Raw genomic sequence first — 21,503 nt, 5'->3', positions numbered from 1 at the left:
TTTATTTGTAATGGATTGTTCCTTTTAACGGGGGAGAGGAAGCTTCGCTATTCCTAAATAAATATTCCAACAATATACAATGTATGATATTTATCATTTCCCTTCGTGCCTAGTCTCTTTCCTAGTCTTGCCTTGTCTTGCCTTTCCCCCCCCATTTACTTTACAGTCACAAGAGAAAATCCTATATGAAACATATTTTCCTGTGACTCAAAATAAGATTCCAATTACAGACACTGTTTTTAGAGAGCAAAGAAAATTCATAACAACAAACCGCGGTCAGATTCAGTTTAGATTTCTTGAACAATGGCTCTCCTTCATTATTTCTATATACCTGCTGCTAAATGGTGAGTGTTGATTGGACTGGCAATAATTTGATAAAAGGGGACCGATTATTGTGTTATAATTGTAGGATTTGGAATGAATTGTATGCGGAGTGAGGGCTAGGTGTGTGAGTACATTGGAGTGAATTCTATTTTCATCATTGAGTGGCAGCAGGGTAGAAAGTAGTGTTATTATCAATGTCCGTCCATAGAGAAAGTATTTACTTGGGCTGAAAGTTTCCTAGATAGCTCAGGTGGATAGAGCAGTCGCCCGAAAATCTTTACGAAAATCAAGCGAAGATCTAATTTTTTTCTTTTTTCTATCCATTTTTTAATTTCTATGACAATATTTCTCATGAAACGATGTTTTTATTTTTCTATTTCTTGCATGATTCTTCTTTTCGAATGAGGAGGAGGATTATATTTCTTTTTACGTTAAATAATATAGGGGATGAATAATCACGATCAAAACGCATGGACACAACGCAACGATAGTGTACGGCAACGGTCAGCGACAAGATTAATACATTAATGTATCAATATCTCCTCGTTTCGAAAACGGACATTTTTTCGTTACATAGTATTTCATTACGTATTTAGAAAACATTATATACACTTTATTTTTTTAATGCAATATTTTGTAATTCATTCTTATATATTTACAATTTACATTTTATTTATAATCACAGCAATAGTAAGAAGTACGAAAAATTAAATTAAAGGGAAATTAATCTTTATATAGATAACCTTCCGAATAGTAATCGAACTCGGTACAAAACGATACTTTCTATCAAATCTACATTTTACAACTTTTATATTTTTAAATATCATAGATTCAGACATACATGCGGATGGAGCAGCTGGCAGAAATTAAATTTATTGATATTTACGTTCTTACATTTTCACTTTATTGTTCAAACAATTTTGTCTCAAAGAGAAATTTTTTGAAACACTCGGGTTCTTCCGTAACTGTTCGTAAATGACACGCAATTTAACCTAAGTATTCTTACATTATACCGTGTTACTATAGATATTAATTTGATATTAATTAAAAATTTCTTTTTAAAAGATAAATACTTGTATAACAAATTAAATGTATATTATTATTACGTTATATTATGATTGAAGAAAAACAATATTTCGTTTAATTATATAGAACAGTATATACATATTATTAGGAGATCTTAATGGTTATAAACATGTTTATAGAAATACTTCATTATAGGTCTTCGTAGCTCAGGTGGTAGAGCGTTCGTTCGGAAAGCGAAAGGTCCTGGGTTCGAATCCCGGTCGAGGAAACAAAATGCCCCCTGCGTTGTTTAACAACTACTTAATAAAATTTACCTCCATAATGAGATTATCTTTTCCGTCATCTTTCGACTGCTACTTTATAAGAGTTTTTATTATTATACCTCTCTCTCCGAATTTTAATATTATCTTTCTCTGTCCTCTTTCTATTTCTTTATTATAAAAGAGCTTATTATTATATTTTCTCTTTTTCTGAGATACTACACCATTGTTCCTACGAGGTCTGTTCTCTCCTCCCTCGTCATTCATTTCTTCACTTTCTAGTCATTATTCTATTTATAGTATTATAATTATATTAATTCGTATTTTAATAAATTTTCGATTTAATTAATTAAATATTATAATTAGTATTTCAGTAGAGTTTTATTTGCTTTAAGAAATAATAAAATTTATTTGTAAATGGGTTGTTCCTTTTAAAGGGGGAGAGGAAGTTCTATTCCTAAATAAATTCCATCCATATTGTAATGTATGATATTTATTATCCCCCTTTGTGCCATGTCTTGCCTAGTCTTGTCTAGTCTTGCCTAGTCTTGCCTTGTCTTGCCTTTTCCCCATTTACTTTACAGTCACAAGAGAAAATCTATATGAAACATATTTCCCTGTGACTCTAATAAAAGATTCTAACTACAGACACTGTTTTTAGAGAGCGAAGAAAAGTCATAACAACAAAACGCGGTTGGATCAGAGTTTAGTTTTCTTGGACAAGGCTCTCCTTCATTATTTCTATATTCCTGCTGCTGAATGTTGAGTGTTGATTGAGCTGGTAATAATCTGGTAAAAGGAGGGACCGATTATTGTATTATAATTGTAGGCTTTGGAATGAAATTGTATGCGGAGTGAGGGCTGGGTGTGTGAGTACATTGGAGTGAATTCTATTTTCATCGTTGAGTGGCAGCAGGATTGGAAATAGTGTTAATAACAGTGTCTCTCCGTAGAGAAAGTATTTACTTGGGCTGAAAGTTTCCTAGATAGCTCAGGTGGATAGAGCAGTCGCCCGAAAATCTTTACGAAAATCAAGCGAAGATCTAATTTTTTTCATTTTTCTATCCATTTTTTTACTTCTATGACAATATTTCTCATGAAACGTTGTTTTTATTTTTCTATTTCTTGCATGATTCTTCTTTTCGAATGAGGAGGAGGATTATATTTCTTTTTACGTTAAATAATATAGGGGATGAATAATCACGATCAAAACGCATGGACACAACGCAACGATAGTGTACGGCAACAGTCAGCGACAAGATTAATACATTAATGTATCAATATCTCCTCGTTTCGAAAACGGACATTTTTTCGTTACATAGTATTTCATTACGTATTTAGAAAACATTATATACACTTTATTTTTTTAATGCAATATTTTGTAATTCATTCTTATATATTTACAATTTACATTTTATTTATAATCACAGCAATAGTAAGAAGTACGAAAAATTAAATTAAAGGGAAATTAATCTTTATATAGATAACCTTCCGAACAGTAATCGAACTCGGCACAAAATGATACTTTCTATCAAATCTACATTTTACAACTTTCATATTTTTAAATATCATAGATTCAGACATACAATAAAAATATATGAATAATATAATGATAAATAATAAAAATAAAATATAATATTTAAATAATAATAATAATGATGATGATGATGATGATGATGATGATGATGAGATAGAGAATGGAATGTAACAGGGGATAGAAGCAAAAAAAAACGTCAGAGTGTCAAAAATCTGAACCAATCTAATACAAGTACGATTAATTAAAGTACTATTACCGAGTTTAGTATATCCTGCGGACATTATTAGTTCGTTAGGATGTCATTCCTACTTTGTAGTGTGAGTACTACGTTTCAATCTACGTTTCAGTTAAGGTAACTTATGGTAAATGATTGCAATGGTGTATTTAGACGATATCATTGTCTCGTCAAAAAAAATAGGATAATTCATTTTATACGACGTTTACTTTGTTAAACTATTTACCACATTGTTGATAATACATTGATCTTGTGATAAGTGCATATCCTAATTGTCATCATCTAAACTACTAGTTGTTGCTATGTAAGTTAACAAAAATCGATATATTCTACCTAATTGTTTGTTTATCTTCGGAGTAGCAGCGATATTTACAAAACTAATGCTTCAATCTTTACACTCTCTTTGTCATTAATAATATCACTAACTTTTCTAAAGGATGTAGCAATCCTAGCTGTTTACTCGACGGAGTTTTATAATACTAACACTTGTACATCAATATCAAATATTTTATATTAGTAAATAGTATGTTTCTATTATTGCCGCTAAAGTCTTATTGATTTCAACGTGACCTAAGTTCTTTTCTTATAACTCACAATAATTATTTTAGTATTGTTAAATAATATTATATAATATTTTCGGCTACTATTTAGTAACATGAATCGTCAGGAACAAAACTTCTAATTTTTTTTCGTTACACCATATACTTCAAATTTTATAAATTATAAATATTTTTTTGATTGCATTTTCTAATTTGGTTCGAACGATCAAAATTGATTTTTCACTCCTACAATCCAATCGTTATTAATATATCATACTGTACTAACATTTTTACTAAAACCAAATCTGGAAAAAATGTGTTTAATTATCAATTTTTTTTTTTTTTTTATTTAAATTAAATCGATTTATTATTATTCTTTTTAAATGCAAATATATATATCAGGGGGAAATTTTTACTTTATTGAAAGTAATTATTATGGAAATATAAATTTTTTTATTTTCAATAAATGTCCAATATAAATACGTAGAATGAAATATGTAACGAAACATACTTTGATTAGGTGAAACTTTTGGATAATTTGGAAAATTTCTAAATAAAGAAAGATATACAATTGTTTTGCAGATATACAATTTGTTAATAATTTAGTAAATTACGATAGATCAAGAAAGAAAAATTTTTGAGATTTAATAAGTCATATAGAATACTGGAAATTAAAGAGTAACTTCACATTATGAATATTTTTATGATACAGTAAATATTTATTCTATTTATGGCATAAATTTAATACATTTTTTTTTTAATATTTGAGAGATTAAGAAAAAGTCATATATGTTATCTAAAAGTAAATACGTGATTATAGAGAAGCGTCGTGTTGTGAAGGGCAAAGAGAGGAAAATTGGGAGGCTAACAATTTCTACAATACTTTGACTTTCTCGATTTCTCCTTGAAACATCACTGAAAAACACTAAACAAGCGATTTTGAATATGTTGGTTTAATTTTACGCTTCTATACTCGTTTCTTATACCTTCGCTATATTCATAACCCAAATAAAACGATGACGATAATGGAAGATAAAGCAAACTTTTGAAATCATCGGTTCGACAAAGTATTTTTTTAAAATTTAGAAAACATAATAGATAAATTCGAGCACTATTTACTCTTTATACGCGTCTTACCGAGGTAATGGAGTAACGATATGATTTCTCTTTTTTTATTTTCTTGACAATGTTTTAATTTAACGAGACTTGTAAAAAATTTAAGCCGACTTACTTATATTATACGTGATAGAAAAAATTGCCTCTTCACGTTTTCTGTCACATACTTTTTTTAGACACTTTATAGAGAAGAAAATTTCTATATACATTTTGTTATGCTTTTAATAATAAAATTGTATATATATATATATATATATATATATATATATATATATATTACACATATTTCATTAAAATATATTACTATAATACTTATAATACTTGTCAATATGCTTTTTCTTTAGTTATTATTTTCGTCAAATTAAGTGAGATAAAATTACACGAAATAAAATTACGTGATAAGATTACGTAAGATAATATGCCACCTTTTGAAAATAGGCTCTTACTGATTCTACGACTTTTAAAATTTTCTTTTAGTTATACGTATGACAATAAAATTACGTGCATCACTATGAAGGCTACGAGTAGCGACAGATATAACTAATATACTGTGTACCCTTTAGTATTGAAGTTATTCGTGACTAGATAGTCAAAGCAAGTACATTAGATTTTTATTTATCATTATATATGTGATTATATTTTACATATAAATTCTTTTCTAATAAAAGTTTTACAAATTATCAGAATTGAGATATCAAGCAAGAGGATATATGCATGATTGGAACGTATAAATATTTTACGAAGTTCACTAGATATCGATATATATATATATATATATATTGATTCTAAGAACATTCTCAGAACGATATGATCATTATAGTTAGAAGCCGATAGTTAGAATAATAATTGAGTTGGTAAGTTATTGGTAGTTCAATAGATATAAAAGGAGCATCGTTTTTTGAAAAATGTCAATTAAATATTTATAAATATGAGAAAAAAAGAAGATGTTAAAGGAATATTCAAGAAACTTTTGAACAAATCGAAGAGAAAGAAAAGTAAACAAACTTGATCTAAAAACGAACGACAATAAAAGACATGAAAAACATTAGAGGACAAAATAATAGACAACGAAACATTGTTGATGTGAAAAGCAGCGACAAAGATAAATATAATCGATAACGATCGAGACATCAATACTGAAATCGAGAAAAATATGGCCGGAATTGTGTGAAGGTGAGTCAAAAGTAATAAATATAAAAAGCGAATTTGACCTGAAAAAAAAAGTTTCTTTGTATATATATATTTCATCCATATTCTTTACAATTTATTAGTAGTAGGCATTAAGTAAATTATTGTATCATATATAGTAAAAAGTAACACCTGGACGATGTCTCTATCAAGACAATATTTCTATTGATATAATCAATTGATCTAATATATTAGTATTGTTTTTTAATTATCAATATCGATTTTTATCAAATCTCTAAGATGTATTTTTTGGAGCCTTTGAAAATTGTATTCACTATAAATATTGCTAGCAGATTAATATATGATTCCATTCTTCTTTCGTAATCGCTTTATCTTTTTTTATCACTTCTTGTTTATCTTTTCTTGTAACGTAGGAATATTTAAATCTTTTCTTATTTCTTCATTACATTATCCACCATGAAACGTTCACGACTGTGCATAGTATAATAGATTGTTGTACTTTAAATTTAACTGTGTATCCCATAGTGGTGTTGTATTTATTCAGATGATTTTAATTATTGTTTTATAGATTTGTAGTTTACTTTCTGTGTTGAATTTGAATTTTTGACCGGTTAGCCATGTTATTTGTCTCCTTTTTCATCGAATTTCTTCGATTTTGATAGTGTTATACTGTTTCCATATTACCTTAGGAATCCAAATGAAACCTCATATAATTAATCATTTTGATTAAGCGAAATTTTTGTATTGTTTCTTTTGAGTTTCGACTAATTTGTTTTTGATTTGGTTGTTTTTTTTAAAGTAAACAAGACGTGTTTGCACTTTGTATTTACATTGATTTTCATCCTTATTGCATAATCATTCTTCAGGAGAGTTAATTTGTTCTAATAATATATTACTTGTTTAAAACAAATGTGTCTTAATGCTTTTGAATACAAGGAATATAAGGCAAGATAAAGGAATATTTCTCGGACATACCAAGGAGAAAGAAATGTAAACAAATTAAATCTATAAACGAGCAACTGAAGTCAATAACATTAAAGGACAACGATGGTTAATAGAAAAACTGAACAGAAAAATATTGTAATGGTGAGTCGATCAAATAAGTTTTTAAAAAGAAAATGTGAGTACACACAGAATTCCTAAATACATTATTTAGTAATATATAAATATATAAATATATAAATATATAAATATATAATTTAGTAATAACGGATGACAAGTGCATGGCGATCTTACTTGTATTAAATATTAACAGTGGAGGTCTCATAATCAAAGAAAAGACATTTATTACACAGAAGGACCGACAAGATATCATTTTATTGAAAGATATTAACATTGAATTTTCTGAAGAATAAAACAATAAAATCGTAAGTATTTTGAATCGTCTATATTTTTTATATAGATCTTTTTAACAAGTAGGTTATACCGATATTTCCAAGAAGAATGGCAATTACTGATGGATACAACATCGTTACATTATCCACTATATTAAGTATTCCAACAAGAACAACAGTAAATAATAAAGCAATGGATGGAAACCAACATCATTCAAGAGAATGATACTCAATTTTTTAATCCGGTAATGTTGGATCAAAAAACAAAACAGGCTATAAACGAACGTGCAAAGACTACTCAGTATAAATCTTAAAATAGTTGAATAACAATATTCTACAGTGATAGTAAAAAATTAATTGAACGGACTATGAGATATAAACTATAATACTACAGCTAATTTAAGTAGCGGATACTATCAAGTAATGATTAAAAACTTTTATTATATTATCGCGTTTAGCACATCCAACCAACATAATCAATTTACTAGAATACTATTCGTATTTTCTAATGTAATGGTTTGTTCGGAAAGTAATTTCGTTTTATTTGTGAAAATGAAAGACAATTTTCGTATAAAGAACAAATATTTTATTAAATTATATATTGGGTATTCTGATCCAATACCTTTTGCCATCTTTCTGGTAGTAGCATGATTCCACGCTCATAAAATTTTTGATCTTTGCTGGCAAAAAACTGATCGAGGTGGTTTTTGGCCTCCTCATTTGAAGTGAAGGTTTAACCGTCCAAAAAATTTTACAGTGACCGGAACAAATAATAATCCGAAGATGCCAGATCTGGAGAATATGGTGGGTGTGGCATTGTATCCCATTCAAGCTGTAAAAGCTTTTGGCGAGTGACCAATCTCGTATGAAATCTCGCATTATCTTGGAGGAACTACACCTTTTCTGTTGATTAAGTCTGGCCTTTTCTGTTGAAGTGCATCATTCAGTTTGTCCAGCTGATGACAGTAGACTTCCGAATTAATCGTCGTGTTATTCGGTAAAGTCTCAAAAAAAAACGATTCCTTTAAAATCAAACCAAACAGACAGTATCACCTTTTTTTGATGGATATTGGCTTTGGAAATGCTTTGAGCCGGTTCATCTTTTTTACTCCATGATCTCTTGCGATTGACATTGTTATATACAACTCACCTCTCGTCCCCAATAATGATGCGCTTCAAAAATGGATCATTTTCGTGACGTTTGAGATGCGAATCACAGACGTCAACGCGATGACACAAATTTCTCTCCGTGAGGACACGGGAAACCCTTGAATGCTTCGAGGTTAAACCCAGGCCTTTCAAGTGGTCATAAAGAGTTAAATTTAATAAATTTAACCTTTTACCGATCTCACGTGCTGTTATTCGCCGGTTTGCATCAACTAATGCCTTTGTCGTGTCTTTATCTGCTTTAATCGGCCTTCCAGAACGTGGTGCATCTTTGACATCAAAATTTCCGGATCGAAGTTTTGCAAACCAGTTTTGACACTGGCGTACTGTCAACACATCTTCTCTATACACATCGGTTAATTTCTTTCTCGCTTGAACAGCATTTTAACCTTTTCTATAGTGAAAAATTAAAATATGACAAAAATGCTGCTTAGTGCTCACCACATTTAAAAGGGCACCAACCAAAAGCTACTGCGTAGAATCAATTGGACTTTTCATACACAAGCTTTGCTATATTAGTTCTCAAAACATATAATGATTATGCGGTTTAAGTGTGAAGTTGGGTGCAAAAAAATACAATTAAATCCTCTATCGGGAAAAAAACGAAATTACTTTCCGAACAGCCCAATACCTACCATATTCCAACGATTGTCACTGTATTTTTATATGCGGTATGATACTGCAGTAATATCAGCATATTCTGACAATATCATTATTCCATCAAAAATCAAAATAGATAATTCTATATAACTTTTGCTTTATTACTATATTTTCTATATTATTAATAGGATATTGAGTTGCTTATTTAAAATCATAATTGCCAAAAGATGAATTAGTTTTGATTAAGATCGACATTAATGACTTGCCATCGGTGAAAATGACAAATTATCAAAATATAAAGTTGTGAAAGTAGAAAACGATAAATATGATACGGTATATTGAAGGAGAACAACAGAATAACAAATTTTTTAAAGTTATTGTTGTTGTAGATATACAGATTGAAACCTATAATATTTAATGAATTATATATTTTTTAAGGTCTATGAAGTTTCGTACTCCATGATAAACATTCTGTTATATCTGGATTTATCAAGTAGTCGCAAAATTTTTGCTTGTTTTCACGCTAGATCCCGATACTTTCGAAAGTTTATAATCCATTTGCTTTTCAACGTTATCTTGCATCAAGAACATGTGTTTCAAATAACAAATGAAATGGTGAGGTGCATATATTTCTATATCATATACAATTTAGATATAGTTGAAATATATTCAGAAATTTAAATCATTCATCTCTGAATTCAGAATATTTCTGTAAAAGAATATTTTTCCAAAAGATATGAAAGACTTGCTAACGGTAAGTTGCAACTATCATTTTGCAGAACTCATCGGTCCAGGAACGTCTTTAACATAAGCCACATTTGATGTAAACTAAGACCTTACTATTTACGGGGTTACATTTTAAAATCTTATTTTTAACCTTACTCTTTACAAACAATAATATAAAAAACATCTTAGTATATTTCCTAAAACTAAGATCAAAAAAAATATACAGTCATTAATTTCTTTTCAATTTATATTTGAATTGATTTGTTTTTATACTTTTTAAAAATAATAAATACATAAATATATGTATATCTACGTTACATTCTTTTTATTTTATTAAAATGAGTTATTATAGAATATAGAATATATTGATTTATATTTTTAATAAATCAGAAAAAAAAATCTTTTCATAAATGAAATCAAGATATATAGTATATCTAATAAGATAATACATGTAATGAAATAAATTTTGATTACAGAAAACTTTTTGGAAATTTGAAATTAAACAAATTTGCGTTTAAATAGTGACATAAAGAAAAAAGGAATTTTTACGTTTTCAAAATATCACGTAGAATATTACAAACTAAAGTCTAATTTGAGATTATGAATGAAATATTACTTTTGATTATAGCATAAATTCAATATATCTTTTTCAAAACATAAACATTTACGGAAAAGAGTCATGCGATTCATGTCTATCCGTCTATGCATTTTGATGCTCCTCAGATATATATATATATATTACACATAGTTTACCTAAACAGATTTCTATAATATTTATAAGATCGAAATTTTACATATTTGTTTTATTTAATTATTATTTCAGAAAAATTGTTTGATATAAAATATAATGATACATATAATAAAATAATAACATTTGAAATTGTATTCGTTGCTTATGAGGATGTTAGAAAGAAAAAAAAAGCAAATATAATAAGGTGAAGAGTAAACGTAAATTTATTAAAAGATAGATTCTATTTACAAATGTACGTACATGTAGATTAGAAAAATTCTGTTTTAACATAATGCACTTTATAAAAGATCACTCTCTAACTGCACCTTTATGACTTCTTCATAAAATCTTCAGAAACACATGGGTTCTTTCATAACTTTTCGTAAATCGCATGCGACTCAACTGTATATCGTGTATCTATATTAATATAATACTGATTACTATAATACTGATACAAAATTTATTGTTAAAAGATAAACATATATACTAAATTGAATATATTACTACATTAAATTACGATTACAGAGAAATAATTTTTCTTTAAATGACATAAAATTAATACAAATATCAGGAATTTATTTCGTATATAAACGTGTACAGATATAGGTTTAAATGGCTTCGTAGTTCAGGTGATAGAGCGTTCGTTTCGTTTCGGTTTCGCGGAAAACGAAAAGTTCTTGGGGTTTTCAGTCTCGATCGAGGTACCATGGCTTAAAAATTTTCTTACAAAACATTCATTTCTTGGTGAAATGGAAATTTTCTTTCCATTGTCTATCATCCCCTTTCTCTTATACCTCACCGGTCATCTTGTCATATAGTTTACTTACAGTTCACATAAAAGGGATATAATATATTATATAGTTTATTATTTGTGGATTAACTAATATAAAATACAATGGTTCTGCCACCAATGCACTACTATCTGCAGTTATGATAACATACAAAACTGTGTAAAACCGTCAACGTATGGAAAATACCAATCTTTTCATGGTTTTTATCCTAATAACCACTCAACTGAAGCAATTAATAACAAAAATTAGATATAAACTAGCATTAAAATCTTCTGTGAAAAATACCAAAACAAGAGAAAAATGACACAATCCAAAATGTACCAAATTTGCGGCTATACCATTGCAAATTGTTACACTAGTCCAATCTGCCTTAAATGTGCATGACAGCACTTTACTAATGACTGTGTAAAAAACAAAGAGGAATCTCCTAAAATCATGAATTGTATGGATACAAAACGGGTTAAATAATTAGACCAACACTAATATATGCTGCTCTGGTATAGTTTAGCACGTCCAAAACAACTCTCAAAGTACTAAAAATTATCGAAAATACATATACTATCAAATATATAGCATATATAGATGAATATGGAAAACAACTACTTGTTAGTTTCAATAAGAATTAACTTAAACACAATAATCTAACAGTAAATATAATTGAAATCAGAAGAAATAATGCAGCATTCCCAATTAACCATAAATTTCCTTATCAAATCTTCTGAAGGTTTTTTGAAAGGAACTCATAAACATGTAAAAATTAAATGAACAATTAAATTTAATGCCCATAATGGATCTCGAGGAACCGAAACTTCAGGAATTCTTACAAATGTATATCTCATAAATAGATAAATATTATATTTCATAAAATATATAACAAGTTATTGTCTTATAAGAAGGAACAGCTCCTAAATTAAACTTGAATATAAGATAAATACGAACTAATTATTATTACGAAATATTACAAGTACATAGTAAATATACATATATATTTTTATACTTCATTTATCCTTTTCGTATATTGTATATTTGTTCTATTGTTGTTATTATCAAGTCTATATTTTTACAAAATAAAAATGTTTTCTCCAGGATCCACCAGCCCGAATTTGACAGCCGGCCGCAGATAAAAATTTATTATATAATACAAAAGTACAATACGTATTACATAAGTACAAAAATATCTTCTTTAACAATAGTTATTCGTCATGCTTGATGGGGGAATGTGCTGATATAATAATAAGAATAATGATGCAAATGCTTAAATTCACCGTAATAAATCCCGTCATGAGAAAACAAGATGTAAGTGCTTATTGATTGTACTTGTTTTATGATTGTCTTATAGCTACATCTATTTAACAATCAAGTTACGCTGGTCACTACTAGTTTCGCTAGTAGCGAAACGTAGAACTAATATATAGTGCGTAAATCAGAGTCAGAGTCAGTCGTGATGCGACAGTCGGATGAAGCAGTTTTGTATTAGCCCTTATACTTTTCATTATATTTTATATATTAATTCTTTCTTAATAAAAGTCTAACAAATTTTTTAAATTGCGATGTCAAAACAAGAAGTTACACTCGTGTTTAGAAGATCTAATAATTTTATGGCAATACAGTTCGGTATATAATATATATAAATGACATAAACGCGGTTAGAACAATGTAATTACTACTTGAGTTGTTAGAATATTGGAAAGTGAATTGTGTGGTATATTGATAGTCCGTTAATCATAAAAAGAGCGTCGATATTTGAAAAATACTGGTTAAACATTTATGAATATGAGGAGTAAAGAAGATGATGAAGCAACATTCAAGGAACTTTGACACACCAAGGAGAGAGGAAAATAAACAAATTAGATCTACGTACGAATAGCAATAGACATAATTAATATTAAACTACAAAGACAATCGATATGAAATCAACGTAAGATGTGTAGAGACAAAAACTGAAAGAGAGTACACAAGTATGGCCGGAATTGAAAGAAGGTGAGCAAAAAGTAATAAGTACATACAATATGTATCTCGCATATTATTAAAAATTTATCAGTAATAGAAATTAGATAAACTCTTGTATTGGTGAAAGTAGATGGTCTCTTCATTGGAACAACGTCTCTATTGGTAAGATAAATCGATATATTCGCGATGTATAATTTTATACCAAGTCTCCGAGCTGTATTCTTCTGTGGTTATATCTTCCCAGGGTATATTGTCTATAAATATACTTTTATAACTACTGATTGCTTAAATTGTCTTAATCACATCTTGTGATATAATAGGAACTTAGAACCTTTCTTATTTCTTCATTATTTCATCTACCACACAACGTTCAATATAGTGCCTATTATAATAGATTGTTGTGCTTCCAGTGTATTCATTTCTAATATTCCATATATCCATATGATGTTGATTCTTGTTTTATAGATTCGTAATTTGTTTTCTGTGCTAAGTTTCGTTTTTAGACCGATTAGCCATATCATTCGTGTTCAATTAATTATATTTGACATATTTTAATACTGTTTCCACATTAATTTTGTATCCAGATGAAAATTATTAAATGCAAATTATTTAACCTTTTCTGTTTGCAAATTTTTTGTATTGTTTAATTTGAATTTTTGCATTTGATGTTTCCTCGAAAAGAATGTGATATGTTTGTACTTGATTGTTTTTATCTTGATTTTCTTTTATTTTTGCATATCCATTTTTCAGTAGAATGGGTTTGTTTCTATAATATATTAGTTGCTTAAAAGAAATATATCTTAATATTACGTAGCTTCTGAATATGGAGAGTAAAAGAATATTCCGCGGATACATTGAGCAGAAAGAAATGTAAACAAATTAAATCTATAAAAAAGTAACTGAGCTCAATAACATTAAAGGACAACGATGTTCAATAGAAACGCAGTGTTAGTAAAAAAAGTAATGACAAAGATAAAGATACGACCAATAACAACGGAGAGAATAATACTGTGAGTAAAAAAATATGTATGGAGTCAAGCTAAGGTGAGCAAACGACAATAAGCATGATTGACACAAATATTTCTTTTTAATCGCAGGAAAACGCAGTTGAGGCACAAAATTTTTAAGAAATAAAAAAATATTGTGCGAATTCAATTGGATTAAAGTAGATCTCGATCTGAAGCGATTAATTGAAAATTAGGACGAATATACGATTTCTGTATGAGAGGCCTGATCCTCAGCACTGAATCCTTATGATACAGCACTGAATCCTTATGAATTTGTCGAATATGGAAAAGTGACAATACAGTGATGCTATAATATCCTCCTGAGTCCAAGATTATTTGCGTAAAGGCACACAAGAAAAATAAGATATGTATAAGAGTATTATTATAAGTTACATGCTCGCAAGAAAGCAGGCAAGGAAACGAATGAATAGATTGTAAATAGTGACAAAAAACATACAATTCCAAAACTATTTTTAACCTCTAACAAGTTACTATGCGAGTACAATGATTTCATAATAAAAAGCGTAACATCCATAAAATAGGACTGATATATCAAGAACGTGTTTAAAATATAAAGGTCATATAGTTAGTAAGTCCACAAAACCGAAGAGTAATGTACGTTTTTAATATAATCAAATATGTCATTATGTGAATGTTTGTATAGAGGGAATAGACGTATCTAGAAGAAAATTTCGAAAAGTTAATAAGATTCGAATACGGCAAATAAGATATTAATAAGAAAATCTGAGTACAAACCAAATAATAACAATCAATCTCTAGATATTTACTAACAACTGATGATAAAAGCATGATGATCATACCTTTATTAAATATTAACAGCGAAGATTTCATGATCCACGAAGAGACAGTCATTAATCGGGGATGACCAATAATACTTAATCAGAAATGAAAAGTTAACAAAGAACTCATTACATTGAGAGATAGATTCGATATCCACATTACATTATGAAGTATTTTACATCAGGAATGATAACAAGAGCAGGAAAAAATACGACAACTGATGGAAGCTGACATAACCGAACAGAATGATTCTCCATTTTTCAATCCTATGATGGTCAATAAAAAGATGGGCGACATATAAGTGTCCATAAACTACTAGACGGTAACTCGTAAAATTGTTAAACAACTCTTGGGAAGAAGTAGAAAATCAATTGGACAGACTGCGAGATATCAAGTATTATACTATACTTTATTTAAATATCTAATGATTATCATGTGTCGACATCAGAAGCTATATTGGTAACTATTAGAAACCGATGGTTAAAAAATCCTAGTATATTACTGTTTTAAGCATATTCGGCAGATTTTATCAGATCATTAGAATGTCATATGCTTTGTAATGAGACCACCGTGTTTAATCGACTAAAAAGTAACACCTATACGGTGTCTCCTTTGAGACATCTCTATTACTACGTCTCTATACTGATTCTTCAATTTGAACAGGGAACCTTAGCGGAATGTTCCAGTTCAGTTTTTATTTTAAGGTTTCTATGAATTATCTGCGTTTTCGTTACACAGGGTTGGTGATCTTTTATGAAGGATAGATTTGTTACAGTATGTGATTATTATAAATAAGCGGTCAGAGCTAAGTTCTAAGCACGAATTAGTTTTATAGTGTGATCGATTTAAATCTTTTAAAAATCTTGTAGAAATCTTCCTAATTAAGAGTTTTATTACAAACTAATGACCATTAGATAGGTTCACCTAACGGAAGGATGATCAGATTAATTTTGTATAAATATTCATTCCGTATATTAACTCGTGAAGGTATTATATCCGATTCCCAGTTCGAACGCTTTAAGTTATGATGGTTTGCTGCAATGAATTTCGTATCTATTGACAGAAAGAGATTGCTCCACTGATCTCTTGTGATTCTTAGCTTTAAAATGAATTATTATGTGTTTTCGCAGTAATTGTAATAGTTTTAAAGTAATCACATGATTACTATGATTTATTGTCCACATGGTATTTAATTTCATTCTTGTGTAAGTCATCATTTGCTTTATTTGTCGGATGTTTCGGAAACTAACACAATATTGATTTTATGCTTATATATCAATGCTTTTGTATCTTGAATCCTGTATTGTAAATTATTGGTATTCCAAATTGCTAATTTTAGTTTTGCATTTATTATTTATTCATTAGTAGCGTATTTGTTAGAAGTTGAGAAATTATGAGTATTTGTTGCATTTATTGCTTTATAATGGAATTTTATTTCATTATCATTATAGTTATGATTTCAATATTTTTAATTATTTGTTTTAATAATTCTCTGATGTACAATATCTTCTTTGTGATCTTCTAAAATTGTTTGTACTTGTTTAGTACAAACGTTTCCTTTTGTGATCTTCTGAAATTGTTTGTACTTGTTTAGTACAAACGCTTCGTTGATTTGTTGTTGAAACGATTGTGGATATGTTATTTCTGTTGACACTTGCAATTTAATACATAAAAAGCACCGTTTTTTAATACTTTTTTCTCAGCCTTGGAAATTATTTCAACAGTTTTCCAGTTTGATAAATTATATATCTCTTAGTCTATAAAAAGTTTTACTCTCTTCCATAAATAATCAGTTTAACATCGTTCTGTCAAATATCTCTATTTGTTCGAACGTTGCTATTGTTCGAGAAAAACTCACTTCCTTGTCATTAGAGTTCACAGCATAAATATTACACAAATATTTCCTCTTTTGAATTATCTATTCCCTTTCATGTACGTCCTAATCTAATTCGAATTTATTTATGACACCGTAATTCATGTAAGAATTTTTTATTTTTATCAATACTGCTTCGTTATTCTTTTGCGATTATTTTTAATTTTGATTTTGTAATACAATTATCTTCTTGAATTTTTAGTTCTAGTATTATACTCTTAGTATTATACTTGAACAAATATACTGTGATAACTTTCATTCGCGCTATATTTGTTAACACGCCTCCATATCACGATCTTTACGGGATCCTCTAAGAGAATCCGCGTTCTTTTATTAATTTTCGGAGTTTCTGTGAGCGGTTTTTTACAGCAGCCTTAAACAGTATCTTGTGTCGCCAACCTTATTCATCGCGACCAGTGAGACTTTAACTCTGACGACAAAGAAGTTCATCGGTAATTCAAATGGCAGAGCATTAATTCGAAATTCTGTGTAAGAATGAAGATTTAATATTCTTTTCTTTCCCTTTTTATATTTCTGTGATATTTCTCTGTCAATATATTCAGATTTAAAGTTTGTACGAGTTTAATAAAATATGTGCTTGTACATTTCGATATCATCTTGAAATCGGCAGGTATTATAATTTCCTTACCATGTATCACAATTTACTGGATTGGTACTTCTTGCGATTGTAATTAGTAAATGACTGTAGGTAAATAGAGATAGAATGTAAGCGTAGGAAAATATAAAATTTTTACACAATATGTGAGAGTAAAGAAATTATAGGATTGAAAAGTGATGTTTAAACTTTGATAGACAATTATAAAATCTTCTAAGAGAATCCAATTTCGTAACTCGATGTTTTGGGAAAATTAAAAGCGAAAAGATGTTGGAAAAATCTTGACTAATTTTAAACTTATGACAAATCGAGGTTGTGTAGCGTATGTTCGTTAAGTGTATTAGATCTGTCCAAAAACATTTCTACTTAAGTGATACATAGGTAAGCTATGATAGAAAAGAAGTAGTCGGTGACTTTTATATATAATGGAGGGTACATTTCTGAATGCAGTTAACAAATTCCTGTCTTAGATGACAACGATAGGTAGGTGATATATAGCGATGATATGGCCTTTAATGTAGTCTCTTTTGGAAGTCACTACCACATTCCAACTCTGCTTTCCACGAATTTGCTTGTTTGCGAGAAATCCTATAGAGGATCTGTGACACTTTCTCAGCTGCACATTTAATTAACAAAATATTTTTAGACTTTTGGAATTTAAATAACAATAATAATAATATTAATATTTAATGATACTAATATAATATCATAAAAAAATAATAATAATGGTGGTACAGCGCTTACGATATATAATATACCTATATATGACCCTTAATTTGAAGAAGAAAGCAGTTGATTCTAACTGAACTTGTGTTTTTACATTTTTAATTTCCTCATATCTGTGTAACAATTAAGTTGCGCGGGTTTCCATGAAGACCCGAGACTAATGACACACATAAGTAATATACACTGTATCCGCTGGAATTGAAATCAGTCGTGATTAGGCAATCAAAGCCTACGAAATTTAGTTCCATCAATCAAAGATATCTTATTTTTCTATATACCAATTTTTTTTCTAATGAAAATCTATGAAATTATCAAAAGTGAAATATGAAACAAGAAGCTGCACTCGTGGTTGGAAAGTTCGGAAATTTTACGTACTTCGCTACATAATATATATATATATATATTGTTAGATCAAGATTGGAACTCATGTAGTTAAAATACCGCATACTTTCGTGTGTATTAATAGTCCTATAGTAGTAATAAGAACCTCGACATAAAAAAGTGTGGATTAAACAATAGTAATACGATTAATAAAGGAATATGAACATTCCATTTACTAGAATGTACCGAGGAGTAAGAAAAGTAAGCAATACAAATCTAAGAACGAACAACAAACGTCAATAATATTACAAGATAACGATCGACAATACGAAGGTTGAATTGATGAGAAAGGAGCAACAAAGAAACAGACATAATCAACAACAAAAGAGACACAATATTGAAAGAAAATAAGTATGTAAGTGATCGAGCAAAGGTAAGCACACTGTAATAAGTATGACTCACCCAACCATTTTTTTATTCTCAGGAAAGGCAGTAAAATCATGACCTTTTAGAGAAATAAATATTATCATATTAACTTAGTGTTAATAAAAAAATCTGAGGAGAAACGAACTTACTACAAATAATCCCAAATAGTTAGTAACAATGAACGATTAAGGCATGTGGATTGTACTTAATAGACTATTATTGGCGGATATCTTGTAATCAACGAAGAGATTCATTACGCAAAGAGATATGATAATTTTTAACAGGAATAATGCAAAGAAGTAAGTGTACACAAATGATATAATATTTAAAGGTTTTAAAACTGAACTTTCTCGGAAACAAACGGATAAAATCGTAAGTATTTTTGACAAATATAGAGATCTAATTGCCAAATGTCTTTAATACACAGGTTATACCGATAGAACAGAGATGAATGTAACACTGATGTATTTGACATCCTTACACAATCAATCATATAAAGTATTACATCAAAAACTGCAACAATAGCAGCAAATAATGCAGCAACTTATGAAAGTCTACATCATCAAAAACAGTAATTAACTGTCTTTCTCGCATATTCGTGATAATACCGCAAATTCTTGGTAGCACTGAATTTAATTTCATAGAAATTTGGAACTATATTTATTCAAAATTCTGATTGTGATTTTTGTGTGACTTTTATGTGACATTTGTCGTCTAATCGATAAATCGCCGGAATTCACGAAATCGTATACTCCTCTTCGTAAACAAATTTTGAACTCATACTGTCGTATTCGTAAAGCTAAGCAGGCTGTCCGTATCCTTCTTTATTTTGACCGTCTACAAAATTTTCTTTTCTCTCCTCGGACTGTACTTCATGTTACTCGTATATTTACGACCTTTCCTCCTGTCATTCGTTTGAAACCGTGTGATCTATTTCAAAAGTAAAATTTCCCCATGATTTTTAATGGACAATCCGATAGATTCTAAAGTGCCGATAAAAAAAACTTTCTTCTTGATTAACCAATAATATTTGGATTTTAACTGGAGAATTACAAACACGTACTAAGACTGTTATATTAATAATTGAACAATTATTATCAATTATTATCATTAATAATTTTCATTTATACTAAATGTATACATTCTGAAACATGTACGTTTGATAGCACTAAATTTAATTAGATTAATTTGTACATTCATGCAAATTAAAAATTCCGATTGTGAGTTTTTATGTGACTTTTATCCGACGTTTGTTGTCTATTCAAGAAATCATGAGAATTCACGGAATCAAATAAACCTCTTCGTGACCAAATTTCGAATTCGAGCTGCCTGATTTGTAGGGAATCTCGTTATCCATGGTGTATTTCATATCCTATCATTTCTGTCAACGATTTATTCTAATTATCGTAGTAAATTTACTCGTTCTACGTCATACATTATATGACCAAAATCCATATATTTGCCAATAAATCCATACATATTGAGTTTTAAAAAATTGCGTTTCTATATTTCATATGCGGATCATTTATTAGATTTACGAAATGATGAGCTTATTCAAACGTACCAATAAATGTTGTAGTGTAATAGTTTGAAGTCAACAGTTTTAAATCTTTTTTAATTTTCATTATTTTATCCAAGCTAATCTCAAAGCTTACCAGGATTTCCAATTGATTCCGATACGCCGCTACTTGTCTTATATCTCCTTTCTTCTCCTTTTCATATCTAGTCGACCATTTTCCAGTCATGATTCGGAAGGAGGATAAATCCTGATAAAGTCGGCTTGTTATCATAAAAAATAGAAAAAACCAACTACTACTTACAACTATAACGTAAGGCACATTACGTAGCATAAGGGGTATAATCTGAAGCCATACTCTCAATGCTGCTACATTTTGAAACCTTATTTCTCACAGACAACGATATAAAAAACATCTTAGTATATTTTCCAAAATCAAAATGAGGAAACAATATTATTAATTGTTAATTATGTAAGGAAAGAATTTGCACTGATTTATTTTTACAATTTTTAAATCACTTATATGTATATATAACAATATTGTACATTTATTTTATTGAATCAAATTGCATATTATGGAAATGTCGATTTTTAAAAACACAAAAAAAACCTCTTCATGGAAGGAAATCACATGAGGTTTCAAAGCAGGCCTCGAGAGGATACCCACAAGGATCGGTCCTCGGCCCTTCCTGCTGGAATTTCATGTTCGACCAGCTCCTTAGGATCCTGGAAA

General features: G+C 29.1%; 1 long non-coding RNA gene and 1 other non-coding gene across 4 annotated transcripts; both read left to right on the top strand.

The window, feature by feature from the left end:
- The first annotated feature begins 1,545 nt into the window (after positions 1-1,545).
- TRNAS-GGA (transfer RNA serine (anticodon GGA)) lies at positions 1,546-1,621 on the top strand. The gene has a single exon. It is a non-coding gene; the product is annotated as a tRNA-Ser (tRNA).
- Positions 1,622-5,839: 4,218 nt separating this feature from the next.
- On the top strand, positions 5,840-10,222 carry LOC118447279 (uncharacterized). 3 transcript variants are annotated; one of them, XR_014983405.1, is made up of 6 exons: positions 5,840-6,210; positions 7,123-7,272; positions 7,390-7,553; positions 7,629-7,765; positions 9,726-9,902; positions 10,067-10,222. It is a non-coding gene; the product is annotated as an uncharacterized LOC118447279 (long non-coding RNA). The 3 variants fall into 3 exon arrangements; XR_014983404.1 differs by having other exon boundaries at positions 9,726-9,907; XR_014983406.1 differs by lacking the exons at positions 9,726-9,902; positions 10,067-10,222 and having other exon boundaries at positions 5,848-6,210; positions 7,626-9,702.
- Positions 10,223-21,503: the final 11,281 nt, after the last annotated feature.

Source organism: Vespa mandarinia, chromosome 20, assembly GCF_050613455.1.
Source record: "Vespa mandarinia isolate Hongniang chromosome 20, ASM5061345v1, whole genome shotgun sequence".
In the NCBI taxonomy this organism is placed as follows: Eukaryota; Metazoa; Arthropoda; class Insecta; order Hymenoptera; family Vespidae; genus Vespa; species Vespa mandarinia.
This window is presented reverse-complemented; position numbering and strand designations above follow the sequence as displayed.